At 38.1% G+C, this 20,539-nt stretch overlaps 1 long non-coding RNA gene across 6 annotated transcripts in view; it reads left to right on the top strand.

Moving 5' to 3' along the window:
• LOC137488230 (uncharacterized) overlaps positions 1-20,539 on the top strand; it is a 72,983-nt gene that overhangs the window by 30,683 nt on the left and 21,761 nt on the right. For 5 of the 6 annotated variants that reach the window (XR_012393863.1, XR_012393861.1, XR_012393862.1 and 2 more), the window contains one exon: positions 540-600. The exons of the other annotated variant lie outside the window; for it this stretch is intronic. This is a non-coding gene — a long non-coding RNA (uncharacterized lncRNA). The remainder of the gene's footprint in view (positions 1-539; positions 601-20,539) is intronic. 6 annotated transcript variants of the gene reach the window in all.

The raw sequence follows: 20,539 nt of genomic DNA, 5'->3' as shown, positions 1-20,539 counted from the left end.
TGGTGTTTAAAAATTAATAACTGATTTTATTCTAGCCAAAATAAAACAAATAGGACTTTCTCCAGAAGAAAAAATATTATCAGACATACTGTGAAAATTTCCTTGCTCTGTTAAACATCATTTGGGGAATATTTAAAAAAAGAAAAAAAAATTCAAAGGGGGGCTAATAACTTTGACTTCAACTGTATATATACATATTTATAAGCTTCATAATTTCTGTGCTCTCCATTTATCAATAAACCAGGGGCAAGAGATATAATTACGACTTTCTAGATGACATTACGTAGGTCGTTAAACATGGCGAGTAATAATTGGTTGAATAAAGAAGCCTTATTGTAGACAAAGTGTAGTCTAAACACAGCATAAGTTGAAGTAAAAGAAATTGAACACACTTGCTGAATGTCAGTAGTACACTTATGCAACAGGTCGGTAAAATACCTGTCAGTGTTTTAATATTTGGAGGTTTCCCCCAAAGCTGAACAGAGGTTTACCTTTTTTCCCCTCTCCTCCCTCAATTTTTTCCATCGATCTGTTTTTAGGCTGCTGGGGTCCATAAACAGCCAGGAGGGGAAGGAGAGAGAGGTGGACAGATGAATAGAGGTAATGTCCAACAGCGCTCGGTGCCACTGGAGCCTTGAGTGTGACACACCAATAAGCCTTAAAGGGAAAGTTCACACAAAAATCATTCACTCATCCTTGGGTTTCTTTCACCTTTTCAACACAAAGGAAAATATACTGAAGAATATATAAAAATTTTTTTTATTTTTTTATTCCTAGTGTGGATATCAATGGCTGCTTCTTTTCCAGAATACCTGTTTTGCATTCGACAGAAAAAAGAAATTCACAAAGTTAAGAACCACTTTTTTTAGGGGGGAGGTGAACTATAGTTTGTTTTCTTTTCCAAATAGTTATAATTTTTCACAGTATTTCCTATAATACATTTTTTTTTTCTGGAGAAAGTCTGATTTGTTTTACTTCAGCTAGAATAAATTTAATTTTTTTTATAAACTTTTTTAAGGTCAATATTAAGCAATGAAGCCCTATTAAGCAATATTGTCTTTCAGTTGTCCACAGGACAAACCATCATTATAGAATGTTTTGGTTAATGACCCTAACTTGCCTAATTAACCTAATTAACCAAGTTAAGCCCATAATTGTCAATTTAAGCTTAATATTAGTATCTTGAAAAATATCTAGTAAAATATTATGTATTGTCATTATGGCAAAGATAAAAGAAATCAGTGAGTAGAAACAAAGTCCTTTAAGGCAAGTCATTTCACTTGGTGGACATTTTTAAAACTCCTCTTGGACAGTATGCTCAGGCATTCTGTCTGAATGGGGAAACATCAAATTCTCCAAAACTGTTTACAACTACATTACATATTTAGAACCACCAACAAAATTAAAAAAACAACTGCCTTATAAGTTTAGTTTCTAAACGTCTAAATCAAACAAAATCTGCATATTTTTTCAGGATGCCCTAATGTGCATGCGCACTCGAAAGGAACGAGATCACGACCCCAACCTCCTATATGGCACATTTTCGTCCTCCGGATAATGCTTCGTCTGATTGTGCTGCTCTTCTGAAGTAATTCACAACTTGGTCTTGTTTGCGAATCTCCTCCAGAAATGACAGCGACTCATTCATTCATTTTCTTGTCTGCTTAGTCACTTTATTAATCCGGGGTCGCCACAGAGGAATGAACCGCCCACTTATCCAGCACGTTTTAATGCAGCGGATGCCCTTCCAGTCGTAACCCATCTCTAGGAAACATTTACACACACACTCATACACTACGTACAATTAAGCCTACCCAATTCACTTGTACCGCATGTCTTTGGGCTGTAGGGGAAACTGTAGCACCCAGAGGAAACCAACATGAACGCAGGGAGAACATGCAAACTCCACACAGAAACGCCAATTGAGCCGAAGATCAAACCAGCTACCTTCTTGCTGTGAGGCAACAGCACTACCTACTGCACCACTGCTTCGCCAATGACAGCGACTCTTGGTTTACAAAGAGTTTGTGGGCGTTTGAGTAGTTGCTGTCATGTAGTGTGCGGTTGACAGAACGGACTGTACCTCCATCTGTTTCACAAAAGACATTTCTGCACAAAGCAATTGAATGACAAATTGAATAAAGAAGTAAAAAAAAAAACGGAAGTTGTGGTTTTTGTAAACCCTGCTCCAATTAACTTTTAATTAACGTTTAATTCAGGGGTGCCCAAACGTTTTCGTATGAAGAGCCAAAAACCAAATATCATTGAGAGCCGTGAGCCGAAGGTATATATACCAAACTATATAACATTAAAGTCGCCATCTTTCAAAATTAATAGAAAACATTAATTTAAATCATATTAACTAATGCAGTATAACTTTTTAATTATAACTTACTGCAATAAAAACAAACACATTTATAACACACACTCTCAGAAATAAAGGTACAGGAGCTGTCACTGGGGCAGCACCTTTTCCGAAGATACATATTTGTACCCAAAGAGCCCACAGTGCTACCTCAAAGGTGCATATTAGTGCCCAAATGTACCTAAAAAGTACTTTTTAGGTACCATTATGGACCCTTCAGGTACAAATATCTACCTTTTAAAAACATACTGCCCCTGTGACAGCTCCTATACCTTAATTTCAGAGAATGCAGTGGAGTTCAATCCTGAATACACTAGTCAAGCACAATCTGCCTTTGACTTAATTTGCTCACCAAAATACCTGCATTGCCGGGTGATAGTATGTGCATTTAAACAAAATCTGATTCATTTACGCCATTTAATCGAAGCATTTAATTTCAGTTAGCTTTTTTCAATAAAACATCGAAACATCCCCATCATCCTCTCTCTCTTCTCGAAGGGATGGTGGGCCAAATAAAGGTTAACAGAGAGCCAACTTTGCCCCTCGGGTCCTAGTTTGGGCATGACTGGTTAAAATACATGAGGGCAAGTTATGTGTCAGAGCTTTATAATAACAGTAAAGATATATTATGAATGAATTAAAATCCATTTTCCAGGTTATTGCATGGTTTAAAATGAATAAAAAGCAAAATACCTAACATAACTTACAGATGTTTGAGACGTATAAGATGGCGTTTCATGTAACATACTGAATTAAACATGCAATATTCATTTAGAGATTACATTTTTGTTTTAATCCATACTCTAGGCATTTTTTACTTTACTTACAACATTGAAAATTTACTATGATAAGGACAAGTAATGTGCTCAAGTTTAGTAATCAAGTGCTCCTTCAAAAGACTATGATGGTGCCTTTCAGTGGCTTTTCATCAGGATCTCATTCATCCATTCATTTTCTTGTCGGCTTAGTTCCTTTATTAATCCAGGGTCGCCACAGCGGAATGAACCGCCAACTTATCCAGCTAGTTTTTTACGCAGCAGATTCCCTTCCAGCTGCAACCCATCTCTGGGAAACATCCACACACACATTCACACACACACTCATACACTACAGACAATTTAGCCTACCCAATTCACCTGTACCACATGACTATGGACTGTGGGGGAAACCGGAGCACCCGGAGGAAACCCATGCGAATGCAGGGAGAACATGCAAACTCCACACAGGGAGAACTCATCAGCATTTTTGTTCATTCATTTTCCTTCAGCTTAGTTCATTTATTCATCAGGGGTCACCACAGCGGAATGATCATATTATATCATCATATGTTTTACACAGCAGATGCCCTTCCAGTTGCAACCCAGTATTGGGAAACACCCATACATACTCATTTACACACCTATCAGCCAATTTAATTTTTTTTTTTCAATTCATCTATAGCGCATGTGTTTGAACTGTGGGGAAAATCATGGGGAGAGCATGCAAACTACACACGGAAATGCGACTGACCCAGCCGAGGCTCAAACCAGCGACCTTCTTGCTGTGAAGCAATAGTGGTAACCACTGAGCCGTTGTGTCGCCCCTTAAGAGAATTAATAAATGGATGTATTTTTTAATTTTCTAAAGCAAAAATGCCTTGCATGACTTACATGATACTTACACTGACCAAAAAAAATTCCTTTCGCTCAGGAATTGCTCGTAAATGTTACAAACACACAATTGTCACATAACAGGCCGAAATAAATGTGCAATTTAGATTTTATTTACATGTAAAACATTTTCTAAAAATCATTCTTGACGGTGCAGTCAGGGCTTGCTTACCTTCCTGAGCGCCACTTAAAATGCTTTCCCTAAGAGTTCTGCTTTTGAGTATTCATATGCTCACAGATGCTCACTGTTTTAGGGTCAATGCTTGTATTATAATAGGAGGACACTGTATGAAATAGCAACAGCGCCTTGCAGAGATTTATGGATTTCCGTGGCCAGACAAACTGCAGCGTAGTGTTGAGACTCCAAAGAGCATCATCATTTAATCATCCTCATCATCAATGGGGCCTTATACATTTTGCTTTAAACCACTCCAGTAATGTTTATTTTTAACATTGAGCAGTTATTGAACAGAGAACATAGTGGAATGAACCACCAACTATTCTGGCATATGTTTTATGCAGCAGATGCCCTTCCAGCTGCAACCCAGTACTGGGAAACATTAACTCCCAGGACATATTTAAAAACCATTCATAAAACCATTTCAAGTCCATACAAAATTTAGCATTTTAATCAACAGTAGAGCTACACATAGGCCTAATATTATGATTGTTTTTCTTACCTTTTGTTTGAGAAATAACAATAATAATAGCCTACTCATTAACCTTTATTTTACATCTACAGAATCGTTAGAAAATTGTGACCTTGATTTTAAGCACAAAAAAATCGTGTTTCTCATTAAAGCCAGAATCGTGCAGCCCTACTATGAATGAGTGAAAACCTCAGCAGATATTCTGACTTGAAAAAAAAAAGTTCTTAATACATTATTTTATTTATTTATTTATTTATTTTATTTCAAGCATTTCACAGGTTTTGCAGCTTGTACTAATAGTTTTGTGAAATGCTTTAACTGTTGTGCAAATGTAAATAGTGTTGTGAGAAATGCACCAAAACCACCGAGAAAAGCTGTAGTTCTGATTTAAATGTGGTATTTTGCATGGTCTTCAGGAACAGTGAAATGACTTTTTGCGAAGATAGATGGATGGAGGGATGGATGGGGGGATGGATGGATGGATAGATTTAATACATTATTTTATTTATTTGTTTATTTTATTTCAAGCATTTCTCAACCTTTATTTAGCAGCTGAGAAAATCATACAGCACACTTTTAGAAATAATAGCATTCCTCCAATTGTCGATTGAGACTTTTAAGCTGAAGTGTGTTTAACTTCTTCAGTCTCGAGCAGATCCGAGAAATATGCATGAAAGTGGCTGATTATTTAAGGAAATCTCAGCTTTTGAAAAAGCAGCTAAATTAAGTGATCAAATGTAAAGGTAGTGCTGGCATTGATGTCATTAATATATTAAAATACCGTTCCAATGTTAGGAGTTGCTTTCGAACACATTTGCAACTACACTATCCATTTAGAACTACAGTTGGTTTTGCAGTTTGTACTAATAGTTTTGTGAAATGCATTAACTGTTGTGCAATTGTAAATAGTGTTGTGAGAAATGCACCAAAGCCACTGAGAAAAGCTGTAGTTCTGATTTAAATGTGGTATTTTGCATGGTCTTCAGAAACAGTGCAATGAATTTTTGCGAAGATAGATGGATGGAGGGATGGATGGGGGGGATGGATGTATGGATAGATATGTGGCTTAGTTACAAAATAAAAAAGTACACATTTGTAATGTATAACATTTTTTAATATATTTATTTATTTATTTATTTATTTATTTATTTATTTATTTATTTATTTTATTTCAAGCATTTCTCAACCTTTATTTAGCAGCTGAGAAAATCATACAGCACACTTTCAGAAATTATTGGAGTCCTCGAATTGTCGAGTGAGACTTTTAAGTTGAAGTGTGTTTACCTTCTTCAGTCTCGAGCAGATCCGAGAAATATGCATGAAAGTGGCTGATTATTTAAGGAAATTAGCTTTTTAAAAAGCAGCTAAATTAACTGATAAAATGTAAAGGCAGTGCTGGCATTGATATCATTAATATATTAAAATACCATTCCAATGTTAGGAGTTGCTTTCGAACACATCTGCAACTACACTATCCATTTTGAACTACAGTAGGTTTTGCAGTTTGTAATAATAGTTTTGTGAAATGCATTAACTGTTGTGCAAATGTAAATAGTGTTGTGATAAATGCACCAAAGTGACTGAGAAAAACTGTTAAAAACAATTAAAGTGTTTTTAAACATTGCACACGTATCAGCATGTTGTTGGAGACCTCCAAAACCAAAATACGACCTTTTGTAATGTAAAATAGGGGCTCTTTAAAGGTCATTCATCACACATGTCTGCGATGCATATAGTGTTTATACACTGAAAAAAATTATTCTGAGATGATTCCTTGGATTTACTCAATTTCTTTTACATTAAGTGGTTGTAAACAGTTTATTTGTGTTAAATTTAAACAAACAAATTAGGTTGAACATTATTAAACTTAATTTGTTTGTTTAAATTCAACAGAAATAAACTGTTTGCAACAGTTCCGCATGCAACACTTTTATTATCACATAGTTTGGCGATATATTGTGCAGCTTTGTGAAAAGTGTTGCATGCAGAACTGTTGCAAACAAATTATTTGTGTTGAATTTAAACAAACAAATTAAGTTTAATAACATTCAACTTAATTTTCTGTTTAAATTCAGCTCAAAATAAATTGTTTACAACCACTTAACGTAAAAAAAAATTTAGTAAATCCAAGGAATCATCTTTGAATATTTTTTTTCAGTGCAGTGTTGATCGAGAGTAACTCCAAAGAACATCATCATCATCATCATCAATAGGTCCTTTTTCTCAATGAAGTCCTAAAATACCTGTTCTCTCCCCATCCCCTTCGCTCACCGGCCACTGTCTAAACAAACAAGCTGAGAGTCTTTTCTGAACGTCCCAACATGCTCATTTTCTGCTGCACGCTTCACAGGTGATATTTATAAACACCTCAAAAGCTGCCTTTTTTTTTTTTGCTTGAAAGGTATCTGAGTCTGTCTGTCTGTCCCGCTCGCTTTCTCTCTCCTTTCTTGCATTCCTGCCAGAGAGGACCAGACCACTGGGGTAACTTTCCTGGCTCCGCGGGGCCCTGGACAATCGCTTCTTTCATTGAGGGCAAAAAATTCGGCCCCTGGCTCCTTCCTAGCAGTTAGGCCGCAGGGAGAGTTTCTCCAGCTCTCGCTCTCTCTTCACAAAGCTACCTTTTACAGGTTTATATTTAGCCCCCTTTTTCACCGCCGTCCATTTCTTAGGTGCGGGTAGAGTTGTGTAGAGTAAAATTAAAAGCATTTTGAAATGGCGAGCGGCGCAAAAAACACTTTGGAAAAAGGCATGAGAGCGGAAAACAGGGGCCAGGAGTGATGGTTTTCCTCGGTAGTTCCAGTAAACCAGCTTGTGTACTTTATTCAAATGAAGGAGAGGCGTAGGCCAGAAAAAGACGATAAACAGAGGAAGGTGTAAGATGAAAAAATAGCAGACTTCAGACGCACACGAGCCTGATCCGGGGATGAATTGCTGTCATTGAGAGCAGTGTTTGTGCTGTAGATTAGCTCTGGAGAAGCACAGCTGTGTTCTTCTCGCCTCTTTTTTTCGGCTCTGTCTTGCATCCTGGTGTCACGCAGGACTTTTTTTTTTTCCAAGAACTTGCGAGGATTTTCACTGAGCTCACAATGTGTGCTCATTCATGACTCATGGCTGCTTAAACTTCACTCAACCTTTTAGCCCTCTGCTGTCGCGCACACGTTCACTACCGCTTTCTGCATCATTCACTGCCTTTTATTATGATTAGTGGTGCTACTGTGATGGGCTTCTTTCAGCTTTTCACTAAAAAAAATTGTTGGATGGATGAATGGATAGACAAGACAGACAGATAGACAGATAGATAGATAGATAGATAGATAGATAGATGGATGGATGGATGGATGGATGGATGGATGGATGGATGGATGGATGGATAGACAGATAGATAGATAGATAGATAGATAGATAGATAGATAGATAGATAGATAGATAGATAGATAGATAGATAGATAGATAGATAGATAGATAGATAGATAGATAGATAGATAGATAGATAGATAGATAGATAGAATTTAGTCATCAATAATGAAGTATGTTATGAACAGCTTTTCACTGAAAAATATTATGTTGGATGGATGGATGGATGGATGGATGGATAGAGAGATAGATAGATAGATAGATAGATAGATAGATAGATAGATAGATAGATAGATAGATAGATAGATAGATAGATAGATAGATAGATAGATAGATAGATAGATAGATAGATAGATAGATAGATAGATAGATAGATAGATAGATAGATAGAATTTAGTCATCAATAATGAAGTATGTTATGAACAGCTTTTCACTGAAAAATATTATGTTGGATGGATGGATGGATGGATGGATGGATAGATAGATAGATAGATAGATAGATAGATAGATAGATAGATAGATAGATAGATAGATAGATAGATAGATAGATAGATAGATAGATAGATAGATAGATAGATAGATAGATAGATAGATAGATAGATAGATAGATAGATAGATAGATAGATAGATAGATTTTAGTCATATTAATGGATAATGTTATGAATATATAGTTTAAAATCATAAATTATGGATGGATGGATGGATAGACGGACAGATAAAGATAATATTATGTGATATTATAATAATTATAATAAATAGAAAATATTTAATATAGTTTATATTATAAAACATATTTTAATATATAAATGTTAAATTAACAGTTCACCCAAAAATGGATTAATAGTTCACCGTTCGCTTGTTCCAAACATTTATGAGTTTCTTTTTTCTGTTAAACAAAAAATAAAATGTTTTGCAGAAAGCTGGAAATTATTGACTTGTATAGTATTTGTTTTCCTACTATGGAATATGCAATATCATATTTTGTATTATTAATATTTCAGTATTTCTATCTTTATATTTGAATTATAAAGTTAAATAAAATATGCCACATCAATCATATATACTGTGTGTGTATATATATATATGAGCACACTTCATTTTCAAAAAATATATATTTTTATCCATTTCTCAGTAAATATAGGCAATGGTACATTTAAACAAATAGATTTATTAAATGGATATATTTATTTAAATAATATTTTAGTCACCAAAAATATTTAGAAATTAAAAGATAATACAATTAAATCCAAGCAAAATATTGCAAAAGATAAATTACAAACTACATTTTTTTTTTTGATTCTCTTGATTTTTCCTCTTTTTTAAAATTTGTATTTAATATTTTTCTATAACATATAAATGTGGGTGTACTGGTTTTTGGACCGTTATTGTAAGTTATTTTGTGCTTCAGTACTGACTAATCTAAAGCATATACATGAATATGATATTGTATAGCTTCTTAAATTCAAATAGAATTTATTTAAAAGATAGATTTGTGAAAGGTGTACTCATATATGCAGAGCACTATTTGTGTGTGTGTGTGCTTGTGTGTGTGTGTGTGTGTGTGTGTGTGTGTGTGTGTATATATATATATATATATATATATATATATATATATATATATATATGGCTTTAGGGATAGGGTAGGAGATAGAAAATAGGTTGTACAGTATAATAACAATAGAAATTTATGGAATGTCCCCTCAATTCACAAAAACAAACCTGTGTGTGGGTGTGAATCTTGAATTGTCTTCATTGTGACGACCAAATATCCCCACAAGAATGGCAATACAAGTTTTTTTTTTGCCCCCCATGAGGAAATTGACCCATAAATCACACAGAAGGAAGTATTCTGTGTAAAATGTAAAAAACGCAGATGGTTTCCTTTGAGTGTTGGGTTTAGGGGTGAGAATATACAGTCTTTACAGTATAAAATCATTACGTCTATGGGAGGTTCCTAAAGAAATTGCTGTTCAACTGTATGTGTGTGACACAGCGGCTGATGCTGGATGTCTACTGTATTGCGGCACACACTGCTCTGCTTTCATTCATTTCAGTGCTTTCCTTGGTCCGGCGGCCGGCTGCAGACGGAATTAGTGATACGCCGGCTGATTTTTCACTGCTCCAAACCAAATAAATAACAGCGGCTCATTCACTGTTCTCTCTCTCTCCTCACACTCGCTCTCTCTTTCTCTTTCTATCTCTCATACAGACATTCCACATGCAAAAAAAAAAAATCCTTCCCGCTCTGCAACATAAATAGGTGAACAAATAATGAAAGATAAATAGTGTTTTAGCGTGTGGGTCGGTTAAGTTTAGCAGGCCTCCATACTTCAGCTGTCCTGACGCTGACTTTCCAGCATCACACCTAGAGGAAGTTTCTTACCTGCCGGAGTACTAATGGCCGGAAAAACAGCAGCCGCCTCGCCATTCATTCACACACATGATGAATAGCACACAATTATATTTACCCTAAACTGCTCTTAGCACATTTACTGAGGCCGCAAGAAGGATGCGAGCACATATAATATAGAAAGGTTTGTTTGAAATCATGTATTGTCTGAGTAGCTACTACATTTCAATTTGAACTTGTCTAACGGCCATTAGAAAAAGTATTAAGGTGTAACAATTAGTGCTTTTGATTATTAAAATTCAAAATATCAATTAATTGTATGTTTTTTCTGTAATTAAATGCATTCTTATACACAGAATTCATTAGAAAGTAGTGTATTGCGTACTTATTTTAAACAACAGGCTCATTGGAAGTAAATACGTGCCCAGGACTAAATTTTTGAGATCTGACAAATATGTACCCTGGACTATTTTTCTGGCAGTTTGTTTTCACAAATCCACTAGAGGGCAGCTTGTACATTATCTAACCCAAGCTCATTCTGAAACCGTAGTCTCGTTGACGTTTTTGGAGACAGCAAAATACGTCCCGGCAGGTATGTATTTTGCAGGTTTTGTTTTCACGAATGTTGAGCATCTCAAATGTCTCTCGCGAGTGCCGTTCGTGCCCGCGCTGTTCTCACGTAAACCCACCAGAGGCCGCTGTCGACAGACTGAATGATTGACTGCGACCGGCCAATCGACTGATCTCTCCTCCTCCTCCCTAAACCTGACCAATTTTACCGATTGACCCGCCCACCCACTTACTTCCCTAAACCCAACCGATGATTTACAAAAGCCGTCCAGAAAAAGAAAAGCCCTCGTCTGATTTTTACCACGTTTTTGGATTTTACCAAATTCTTACCCTGTCGTTCACTCGTTTATTTAATTTTTTGTATTTAGATTTTTTCTTACCTGATTTCTGGAACCGCTCTTCCCCGGACTTGAACCCGCTCGTCGTGGTCAACTCCTCTCTGCGTCTCAAAGAGCTAACTGGACAAATTGGTTGTGGTGGGAAAGCCCTCCATGAGGAGGTAAGCGGTCAGTCGGTAAGCGCCAAAAGGAACGACGTCATACCCAGACATCCCAAAGTGGGAAAAGTCATTACAGAGTTGATTTGCGGGAGGTAGCGGGAGAGTGGGTGCCTGAAGAGCGGGGGGAGGGGTGTTGAGTGAGCGACAAATCTGAGTAGGGGGCGTGTGTGCGCGAGACGTACCTGAAGATCGGTGGGGCTGAGTTGCACGCGACGCGACCAGGACCGGTGCGTCCATAGAGGCGACCTAGGCGGCCGCCTAGGGTGGCAGTATAGAGAGGGCAACACCCCCCTTACCACCCGCATCCTCAGTTATGTCCGCAACACCTTCCTCACCACCTTCGTCCTCAGATATATTCGCGCATAGGCGACAGAATAGAGAGGGCGGCGTCAGCACCTCCATCAGCACCCGCGTGTCCTCAGTTATATCTGCGCATAGGGCGGCAGAATAGAGGTTCGCGAAAACCGAGCGTCCTCAGTTATTTCCGCGCGTAGGTCAGCAGAATAGAGAGAGCAGCGTCATCGACACCCCCCAATCCCTCCCTCAGCACCCACGCGTCCTCAGTTATATCCACGCATAGGGCGGCAGCATAGAGGTCCGCGACACCTCACTTCATTTTCATAACCGGTCACTTTCGTTTTCACATTGGGGTTGAGGGCGGCGTGATCATCCTCTGCCTAGAGCGGCAGTTCAGCTTGCTCCGGCCCTGGACGCGACATACCTGAAGAGTGGTGGGGGTGAGTTGCGCTCAACGTACCTGAAGAGCTAGGAGGGATGCGGTGGAGTGAAAGGTGTGCAACGTATTTCAGGACCGGGCAGAAGACGCGCAATATCCAGGAGATTATCAGTCATTTGTGGGCATCCGGGAGTCTCTATGCATTTGCGGGATACTCCCACAACTTCCAGAGACTTGGGATGTTTATAAAACTCAGCAATGAATAATATTCAGAAACTGACGCGTCATCTTTGCACTTGCTGTTTTGCGCTACGTCTGCGATTTTGATCCCGTCCCAAAAATCATTTTAAACCTGGAAGCTGAAATTAGCACAAAAGCTCAAAATTATCCAGTTTTTCCCATAATTGAAGCTAGCAGGTGCTAACATTGTCTAAACTGCTGCTCAACACACACACAAATCTGTTACAATCTCAAAAATAGTACTCAAAGATTTCATGAACCTTTAAGGGGGCTAACAATATTGACATTAAAATGGTTTTAAAAAAATTAAAAACTGCTTTTATTCTAGCCGAAATAATACAAATAAGAATTTCTTCAGAAGAAAAAATATTATAGGAAATACTGTGAAAAATCCTTCCTCTGTTAAACATCATTTGGGAAATATTTAAAAAAAAAATCTCAGGAAGGCTAATCATTTTGACTTTAACTGTATGTCGCAAATACTACACATTCAGATCATTTATGAGCCCGTCTTTCCCAAAATTGAATGTAACCCTAAATATCTTTTTGGGCCATGCACACAGTTTTGCATTGGGGACGGGCAGAGAGAGAGAGAAATGGAGGGTGGAAGGGCCGCGTCGGAGAGCAGGTCTGCATAGTGACGTCCTCAGACAGTTTCCTTCAAAACATCCGCTCCATGAATCGGGCATCTTATTGACCTCGCTCTCCCTCGACAAACACACTGCCTTCTGGACAGAACAGCAGTGGAGTCAAAGCAAATTAACAGGCTTGTTTACACCACTGGATGGGGAGTAATATGTTTTGTAATCGCTCATAGAGACAATTATTACTCTGATTGTTCTACAATCTAGACTTTTATCACAGTATGTTGATGTACTACCAACTGAAACAGAATATTAAGTAGGAGAGCGGGGCTTTCTTTTTGTGTCATTTCCTCATAACAAACTAACTGTAAGAGGGGCAAGGCTAAGAACATTGTGGAAACTAAAATCAACAGAGAAGGACCAACACTAAAATAAAACAAAAACAATTCACAGATTAATTGTTCACCAGAAAAACAATGCACACTGTAAACATTGTAAATTTAGATTTCACTCATACATTAGGGTAAATTCTCTCCATTAACAAACAATTAACTACAACATTTTACAATCCTTAACAGTTCATAAGTTTGGTTTAGGTATTGGGCATAGAATTTGGCATGTAGAATAAGATGATACTTTATAAGTACTAATAAAGAGCCAACATTTTATTACAGGTAAATAATGCAGTAGTTAATAGTGGGAATTTGTGCTTAATACATTACCATGATTCTTTTACTTCAAAGTCCACACGATTTGTAAAGAAGACAATAATAAAGGATCCATTGCTCATTGAAAACACAAATAGATCTCTAGTGTGGGTGGACTGAGCGTCTCTCGTTCTGCTCTGTAAAAAATGCTGGGTTACACACATGCATACCTGTTGCCCCAACACAAGTCAGTTATTCATTCATTCATTCATTCATTTTCTTTTTGGCTTAGTCCCTTTATTATTCCGGGGTCGCCACAGCAAAATGAACCGCCAACTTATCCAGCACGTTTTTACTCAGCGGATGCCCTTTCAGCCACAAGCCATCTCTGGGAAACATCCACACACACTCATTCACACTCATACACCACGGACAATTTAGCCTACCCAATTCACCTGCACCGCATGTCTTTAGACTGTGGGGGAAACTGGAGCACCCGGAGGAAACCCACGCAAACGCAGGAAGAACATGCAAACTCCACACAGAAACGCCAACTCACTCAGCCGAGACTCGAACCAGCGATCTTCTTGCTGTGAGGCGGCAGCACTACAAACTGCATCGCCGCAAGTCGATTAAGTTAATCAAACTGCTTTGACAAATTTAAGTGGATTGGATTAAAATGGAATGGTGGATAGGGGCCATTAGGGGGTCTTTCATTCATTTATTCTTTCATTCATTCATTCATTTTTCTTCGGCTTAGTCCCTTATTTATCAGTGGTTGCCACAGCGTAATGAACTGCCAACTATACCAGCATATATGTGTTACATAGCGGATGCCTTTCCAGCTGCAACCCAGTACTGAGAAACACCCATACTGGGACTCGAACCAGCGACCTTCTTACTGTGAGGCGAGCCATTGTGCTGCCTCGGGGGTCATTCAACCATTCATAGTTTAAATTTGTGTTATATTATTCTTGTGTTATGAAAACTCACTTTAATCAATTACAGTGCAATATATTATCCTTTTTTATTTTTATTTTTTTTGCACTGTAAGAATTGCTCTACACTGGAAAAAATATCTGATAATTAACAGTTTCCGTATTTCGTAATTCACAAATGTTTTTATTTATTTTGCGGTCATGAATTGCATTATGGGATGTTAATCTCTGCTCTGTCCGTTGATGTTGGAACTCAACTCTATAGTTTAACAAAGGGACATTTTTTAAACATTTTTAACACAAGCTCATTGTGAATACACACCCCCGTATACATATGTGGAGAGCACAAATGATGTAGCCAGAGCTACGTATGGCTGCATTTTATCTTTAAAAGAACACTATAGGAGAGTATGATGCCACTGACGGCTTCTGCTTCTTTTCGTGATCCCAGCTGACCGCGATCTCTGTGTGGACGGTTTTTCCGCTGTTAGCAGTTTCCCTAGTGGCTCGCCTCATATGTCAGTGGACTTAAGACGCAGAGTTGTGGTTTGAGTTTGGTGAAGAACAATTCCAGAAAGCAGGTAAAACAAAAACAAGCAAGTAGCAGATCTGAAAACATGGTAAAAATCAGGCAGCTTTTTTTTCTGGATTGCTTTTGAAAATACTATCGGTTGGGTTCAGGGAAAGGGGGGAGTTGGGGGATCGGTCGGTCAGTTGGCAGTGGCATCTGGTGGATTTACGCAAGGACAGCAGGCGTGAACGGCACTCGAGAGAGAAATTTGAGACCTGAAAAAGCCTACAACGCGGCTTCTGGCGAATTCGCGAAAACAAAAACTGAAATTGACCTCCTGGAACATTTTTCGCGCTCTCCAAAAGTGTATACAGGGGTACGTATCAATAATGAGCCCAGTATTGAAACAGTATACTGTATAAGAAATATTATATAAAGAAATAAGTGTGTAAAATAACAGTAAGTGTAATGGCAGGTTATTACAAGGTTTTTAGGGATTTCAGAGCATGAGTCACCATAAGCGAGTGGCGCGAGCAGGGGGGTGCAATGATTAGTTGATTTCACTATTAACTGCGCTTTAAATTGTCACAGTTAATTTATCATAAAGGCTTCTCAACGCTGCATTTCTGTTGCACGGAACTAAACGAAACTGCTGCAACTAAAACAAGTAATGCCAAGTTGCCAACTGCGCTAGTTTTAAGTTTGAAGTACACCGAGGCTAATACGCAAGCACACCAGATTAACTATAGCAGCGGCTGTTCCCATATCATGTCTTTTCCTCTTGAAAGTTATTTTAAATATACGAATATATGACAATATGCGGACACACGCGGAGCAATGCAGTTGCGCATGCAGCAGAAAACATTTCACGGTGAGAATTGTGCGTGCCTTTCAGTGCAATGTAAACAAAAGATTTGTCAGACGAATTATTATTATAATGATTATGTATAAATGAACACAGATGGCAACAACAGTCAATCGTAATAGCTACTTACCTAATATAAAGCTTGAATTTACATTAGACGTAATAACCGTGTAAACATGATTATTCTTCAGCCTATATAATTGTACAACCAAAATCTATAATTGTTGCATCCCTAATTGTTATGCAATTTTAAAAAAAATAACATATGAATGTGTCTGAATGAGGAAGAGGCCTACTTCAGCAATGCACTGCTTTTGTTGTGCTCTAAAATATAAAATTTAAATATGTTTGTAAAAAAGAAAAGTCTATTGGACACTGCACTGCACTACACTATTATGTAGTTTCAAAATACAATATATTCCAGCCTGATCTCACGAGAAAACGTAAGTATTTTACGTTTTGGCAGTTTAGTGGCTAATTCGTACGAGTTCAGTCATAAGAAAATGTACGATTTTAAAAAGGAGGCGTGGCACCTAACCCCACCCCTAAACCCAACCGTCATTGGGGGATACGCAAATTGTACTAAAATGTACGAATTAGATCGTACGAATTTGTACGAATTAGCCACTAAATGAAAAAGTTAGGAATTGTCGTGAGATTGTGTTGTATATTCACATTTTAATGTAGAAAAGCCCAACGTGGGTGTCTTAAGGAGGAAATATACAGCATATGGGCTCCTATATGCAGTTGTGTCATCACTCAAGTTATATCTCTCCGGCCCTTCGTTTGAGATGCTTTTCATGAACCGGCCCCCTTGACAAACTAATTAAATAGCCTTGATTTAAACTATTTAAAAATATTAATAAAAGTCACTTTTTCCAAATTTTCAATGGTAAACGTTGATGGAAGAAAGATCAAACTCCCATAATGCAATTCAAAAGCATAAATAAATGGAAACAATAAAACCATGAAGCACAAAATATGGAAAATTGCTAATATATGGATATTTTTTGAGTTATTTCGCTGTACTAAATACTCATAGTGCAGTACATAGTACTGTGAAATTAGAGAACCTTGGACTGAATATAAAACAATTAAGTTGCACCCCAAAAAACCCAAGAAGAGTGTTGTTTCTGCTTGTTTTAAATGAGCAGCAAAAAAATAACTGTTGTAGTGTGTCTCTTGTCTACTTCTCTAACTGTGTTTTCGCTGCATGTATTGCTGTGGTTTGAGGCGTTTGGTTGATACGGCACTTCTCTGTGTGGTTAATGGATAACTGCGGCAGCCGGGCGGCCATGATGAAACGTTGACATTTCCCTGCGATTATTCATCCGCCCTTTTGTTCGCAGTGTTTGCTAATGGCCTGGGCTCTGGGCGGAGCTGGAGCTGGAGCTGGAGACACTGAGGGGCATCGCAGGCAGGCAGGCACACCCCGCTGTTTGCTCCTCATGTTTGCTCAATATGGCCTGTGGGTGGAGGGTCTGAACTGTGCTGTTACAGACGGGACCCTGAGAGAGCGTGTGTGGCACGCTGAATATGCACATAAACACACTTTACTATGGGCACTGGAAAATAAATCCAGGTCAGCCCGAGGTCATGAGATTTGTCGGGTTTACGTAAATGGGAAAAATCACATGACGTGTTGAGGAAAATTCTGAATTCAGGCCTAAAATCAAAAGAGGACTGTTTGATTTCTGAAGTATTTTAAAAGGCTCAAAGACTGGAGGAATCATGCAGAGATTTTAGTTTTGCTGCACTGGAATGAATATATAAAATCTACAAAAGATATCCATTCATTCATTCATTTTCCTCAGGCTTAGTCCCTTTATTCATCAGGGGTCGCCACAGCAGAATGAACCACCAACTTATCCAGGATATGATTTGCACATTGGATGCCCTTCCATCTGCAACCCAGTACTGGGGAACACCCATACAATTCAATTCAATTCAGCTTTATTTGTTTAGCGCTTTTACAATGTAGATTGTGTCAAAGCAGCTTCACATAAATGGTCATAGTAACTGGAACAGTGTGGTTCAGTAACTGGAACAGTGTGGTTCAGGTTTTAGTGTTTAAGTTCAGTTCAGTTCAGTTTAGCTCAGTTCAGTGTGATTTAATCATTACTGAGAGTTTAAACACTGAAGAGCCAATTCATCGATGCGTAGCTCTACCAATCCTGAACCATGCGAGGCAGTGGCGACAGCGGAGAGGGAAAAAAAACTTCACCTGATGGGAGTGAAGAAAAAAAAACCTTGAGAGAACCAGACTCAGTTGGGCACGACCATTTTAATTTCTCCGCTGGCCAAAAGTCTTGTGCAGAACTTCATTCGCCGTGGTTTAGGCTGGAAGATGGCCTCAGTGAAGACTCGTCTGTCCCTGGAGCGTCGCTGGAATCAAACTCATGTTCTCCACTCCCCACGACCATCAGCGCAGCAGCAGCTCAGGATATGGCCTGGTCCCGGATATGGAATCCTTGGGATCATCACGTCGCTGGTCTTGGATCCAATCAGTGACTCTGCATAATCTGAGGACCTCGGGATGAGTATCCCCAGGTGAAAATAGAGAATAAAGAAAATAATTAGCGTAGCTGCTGTTCATAGTGTATATAAGCAAGATGCAGAAGCCAGTGTGGAACCCGCTAGGTGATGCATTGAGTGTATGCTTTACTAAACAGATAGGTCTTTAATCTAGTTTTGAACTGGGAGAGTGTGTCTGAGCCTCGGACGTTATCAGGAAGGCTATTCCAGAGTGTAGGAGCCATGAGAGAGAAGGCTCGACCTCCTTTACTTGATTTTGCTATTCTAGGTACTACCAGAAGCCCTGAATTTTGAGATCTTAAAGAGCGAGTTGGTTTGTAGCGAGACAGAAGGTTGGTTAGATAAACAGGAGCTAGATTATTTATAACTCTCACATTCTCACACACCCATAAACTACGGCCAATTTATTTTATTCATTTCACCTGTACCGCATGTCTTTGAACTGTGTGGGAAACCAGAACAACCCGAGGAGAACATGCAAACTCCACACAGAAATGCCAACTGGCCCAGCTGGGACTCAAACCAGCAACCTTCTAGCTGTGAGGCGACAGTGCTAACCATTGAGCCACCATGTCTCCCCTACAAAGATATTTTAATCTATTTGATAATTATGTATGTAATTATGTTTTGTTTTTTTTAAATGTGGCCTTAAAGATATCATTTAAAAAGTAAACCTTTATTAAGTTTTCTTGTTAATTTCAGTAAAATTGACTTGTTTTGTATTTTGTTTTCATTAAAAAGAAAGAAATAGTCATATTCATTTAAGTTCCTTCTGCTCAGTCTCTATTTCAGAGGTCGCCACAGTGGAATGAACCGACAACTATTCCAATTCACCTATAGCGCATGTCTTTGGACCGTAGGGGAAACCAGACCACCCACGCCAACTGGAGGAAAACATGCACACTCAAATGACAACTGGATGGCCGGGATTCAAACAGGGACCTTCTTGTTGTGAGGCGACAGTGCTAACCCCTGAGCCACCGTGTCGCCCCGAAATAGCAGTGTTTTACTGCATTGCAATGAAATGATGCTGTAATTATATAGTAATTATATATAGGAATATTTATTAATTGTTAATATCTATTGTTTGACCTTTAGATCCTTCACTGGGGAGACTTAATTTGGTTTATGCATCATTATAATTCCAACTTTCTCCTAAAAATATAATTTTCTATCCATCCTAAAATGTTCAAATTATAGTTATAAAAAGTTAATTAATTACAATTATATTATTATTATTATCATTATTATTATTATTATTATTATATTAATTATATATACTTTTGTAATTATTATTATTTTTAATAGTAGTAGTAGAATATTAATTTATTTAACTTTTTTTATGTGGATTTGTTTGTTTCAATAAAAAAATATATAAATTTGTATGAAAATTTTTTTAAAAATACGCATGATATAATAATATTCCGATTTAAAATATTTTAATTAAATAATTATTATTAAATGACGTTTATTTATAAACTAACTTCGAGAGGATCACATACTTATGAATGCTTGCGGCTGGTCCTGCATTATTTAATTTATGATTCACCAATCAGACGATTCCTAAGCACTGTAAATACCCTGAGTTCTATATAACAACCATCTTTGTTTTGAAGAATCCTCCCTTTCACCTCCTCGTTTTCTAGATGGGTGGCACGGTGGCCCAGTGGTTAGCACTATTGCCTCACAGCAAGAACGTCTCTGGCTCTAGTGCTTACCAAGCCAGTTAGCGTTTTTGTGCAGAGTTAACACGTTCTCCCCGTGCTCACGTGGGTTTCCCCCAGGTTCCCCGGTTTCCTCCCACCGTCCAAAAAACATGCGACTTAAGTTAATTGACTAATCTAAATCGGCACCATAGACATGCTCCTAGTAAGTAGTTATATCTTAAAAGCAATCATGATCTGTTCATTAGCTACTACAGCAGGGGAGTTCTCGAATTCTACCTGAGCTCAAACCCCCCTCTCGCCCTGCAAACGGGAGGGAGCTCGGCACTCGAGGATCTTATGAGCTCAGGGCTCTCTCCCGGGACAGCATGCCAAACGCTTTATAATCAATCATCAGCTAAGTGTGAAAGCTTGAAATTAATTTAAATATGAATTGTTAATA

This window comes from Danio rerio, chromosome 18 (genome assembly GCF_049306965.1).
Source record: "Danio rerio strain Tuebingen ecotype United States chromosome 18, GRCz12tu, whole genome shotgun sequence".
In the NCBI taxonomy this organism is placed as follows: Eukaryota; Metazoa; Chordata; class Actinopteri; order Cypriniformes; family Danionidae; genus Danio; species Danio rerio.
Note: the sequence above shows the minus strand (reverse complement) of the source record. Positions and strands in the feature narration are given on the sequence as shown.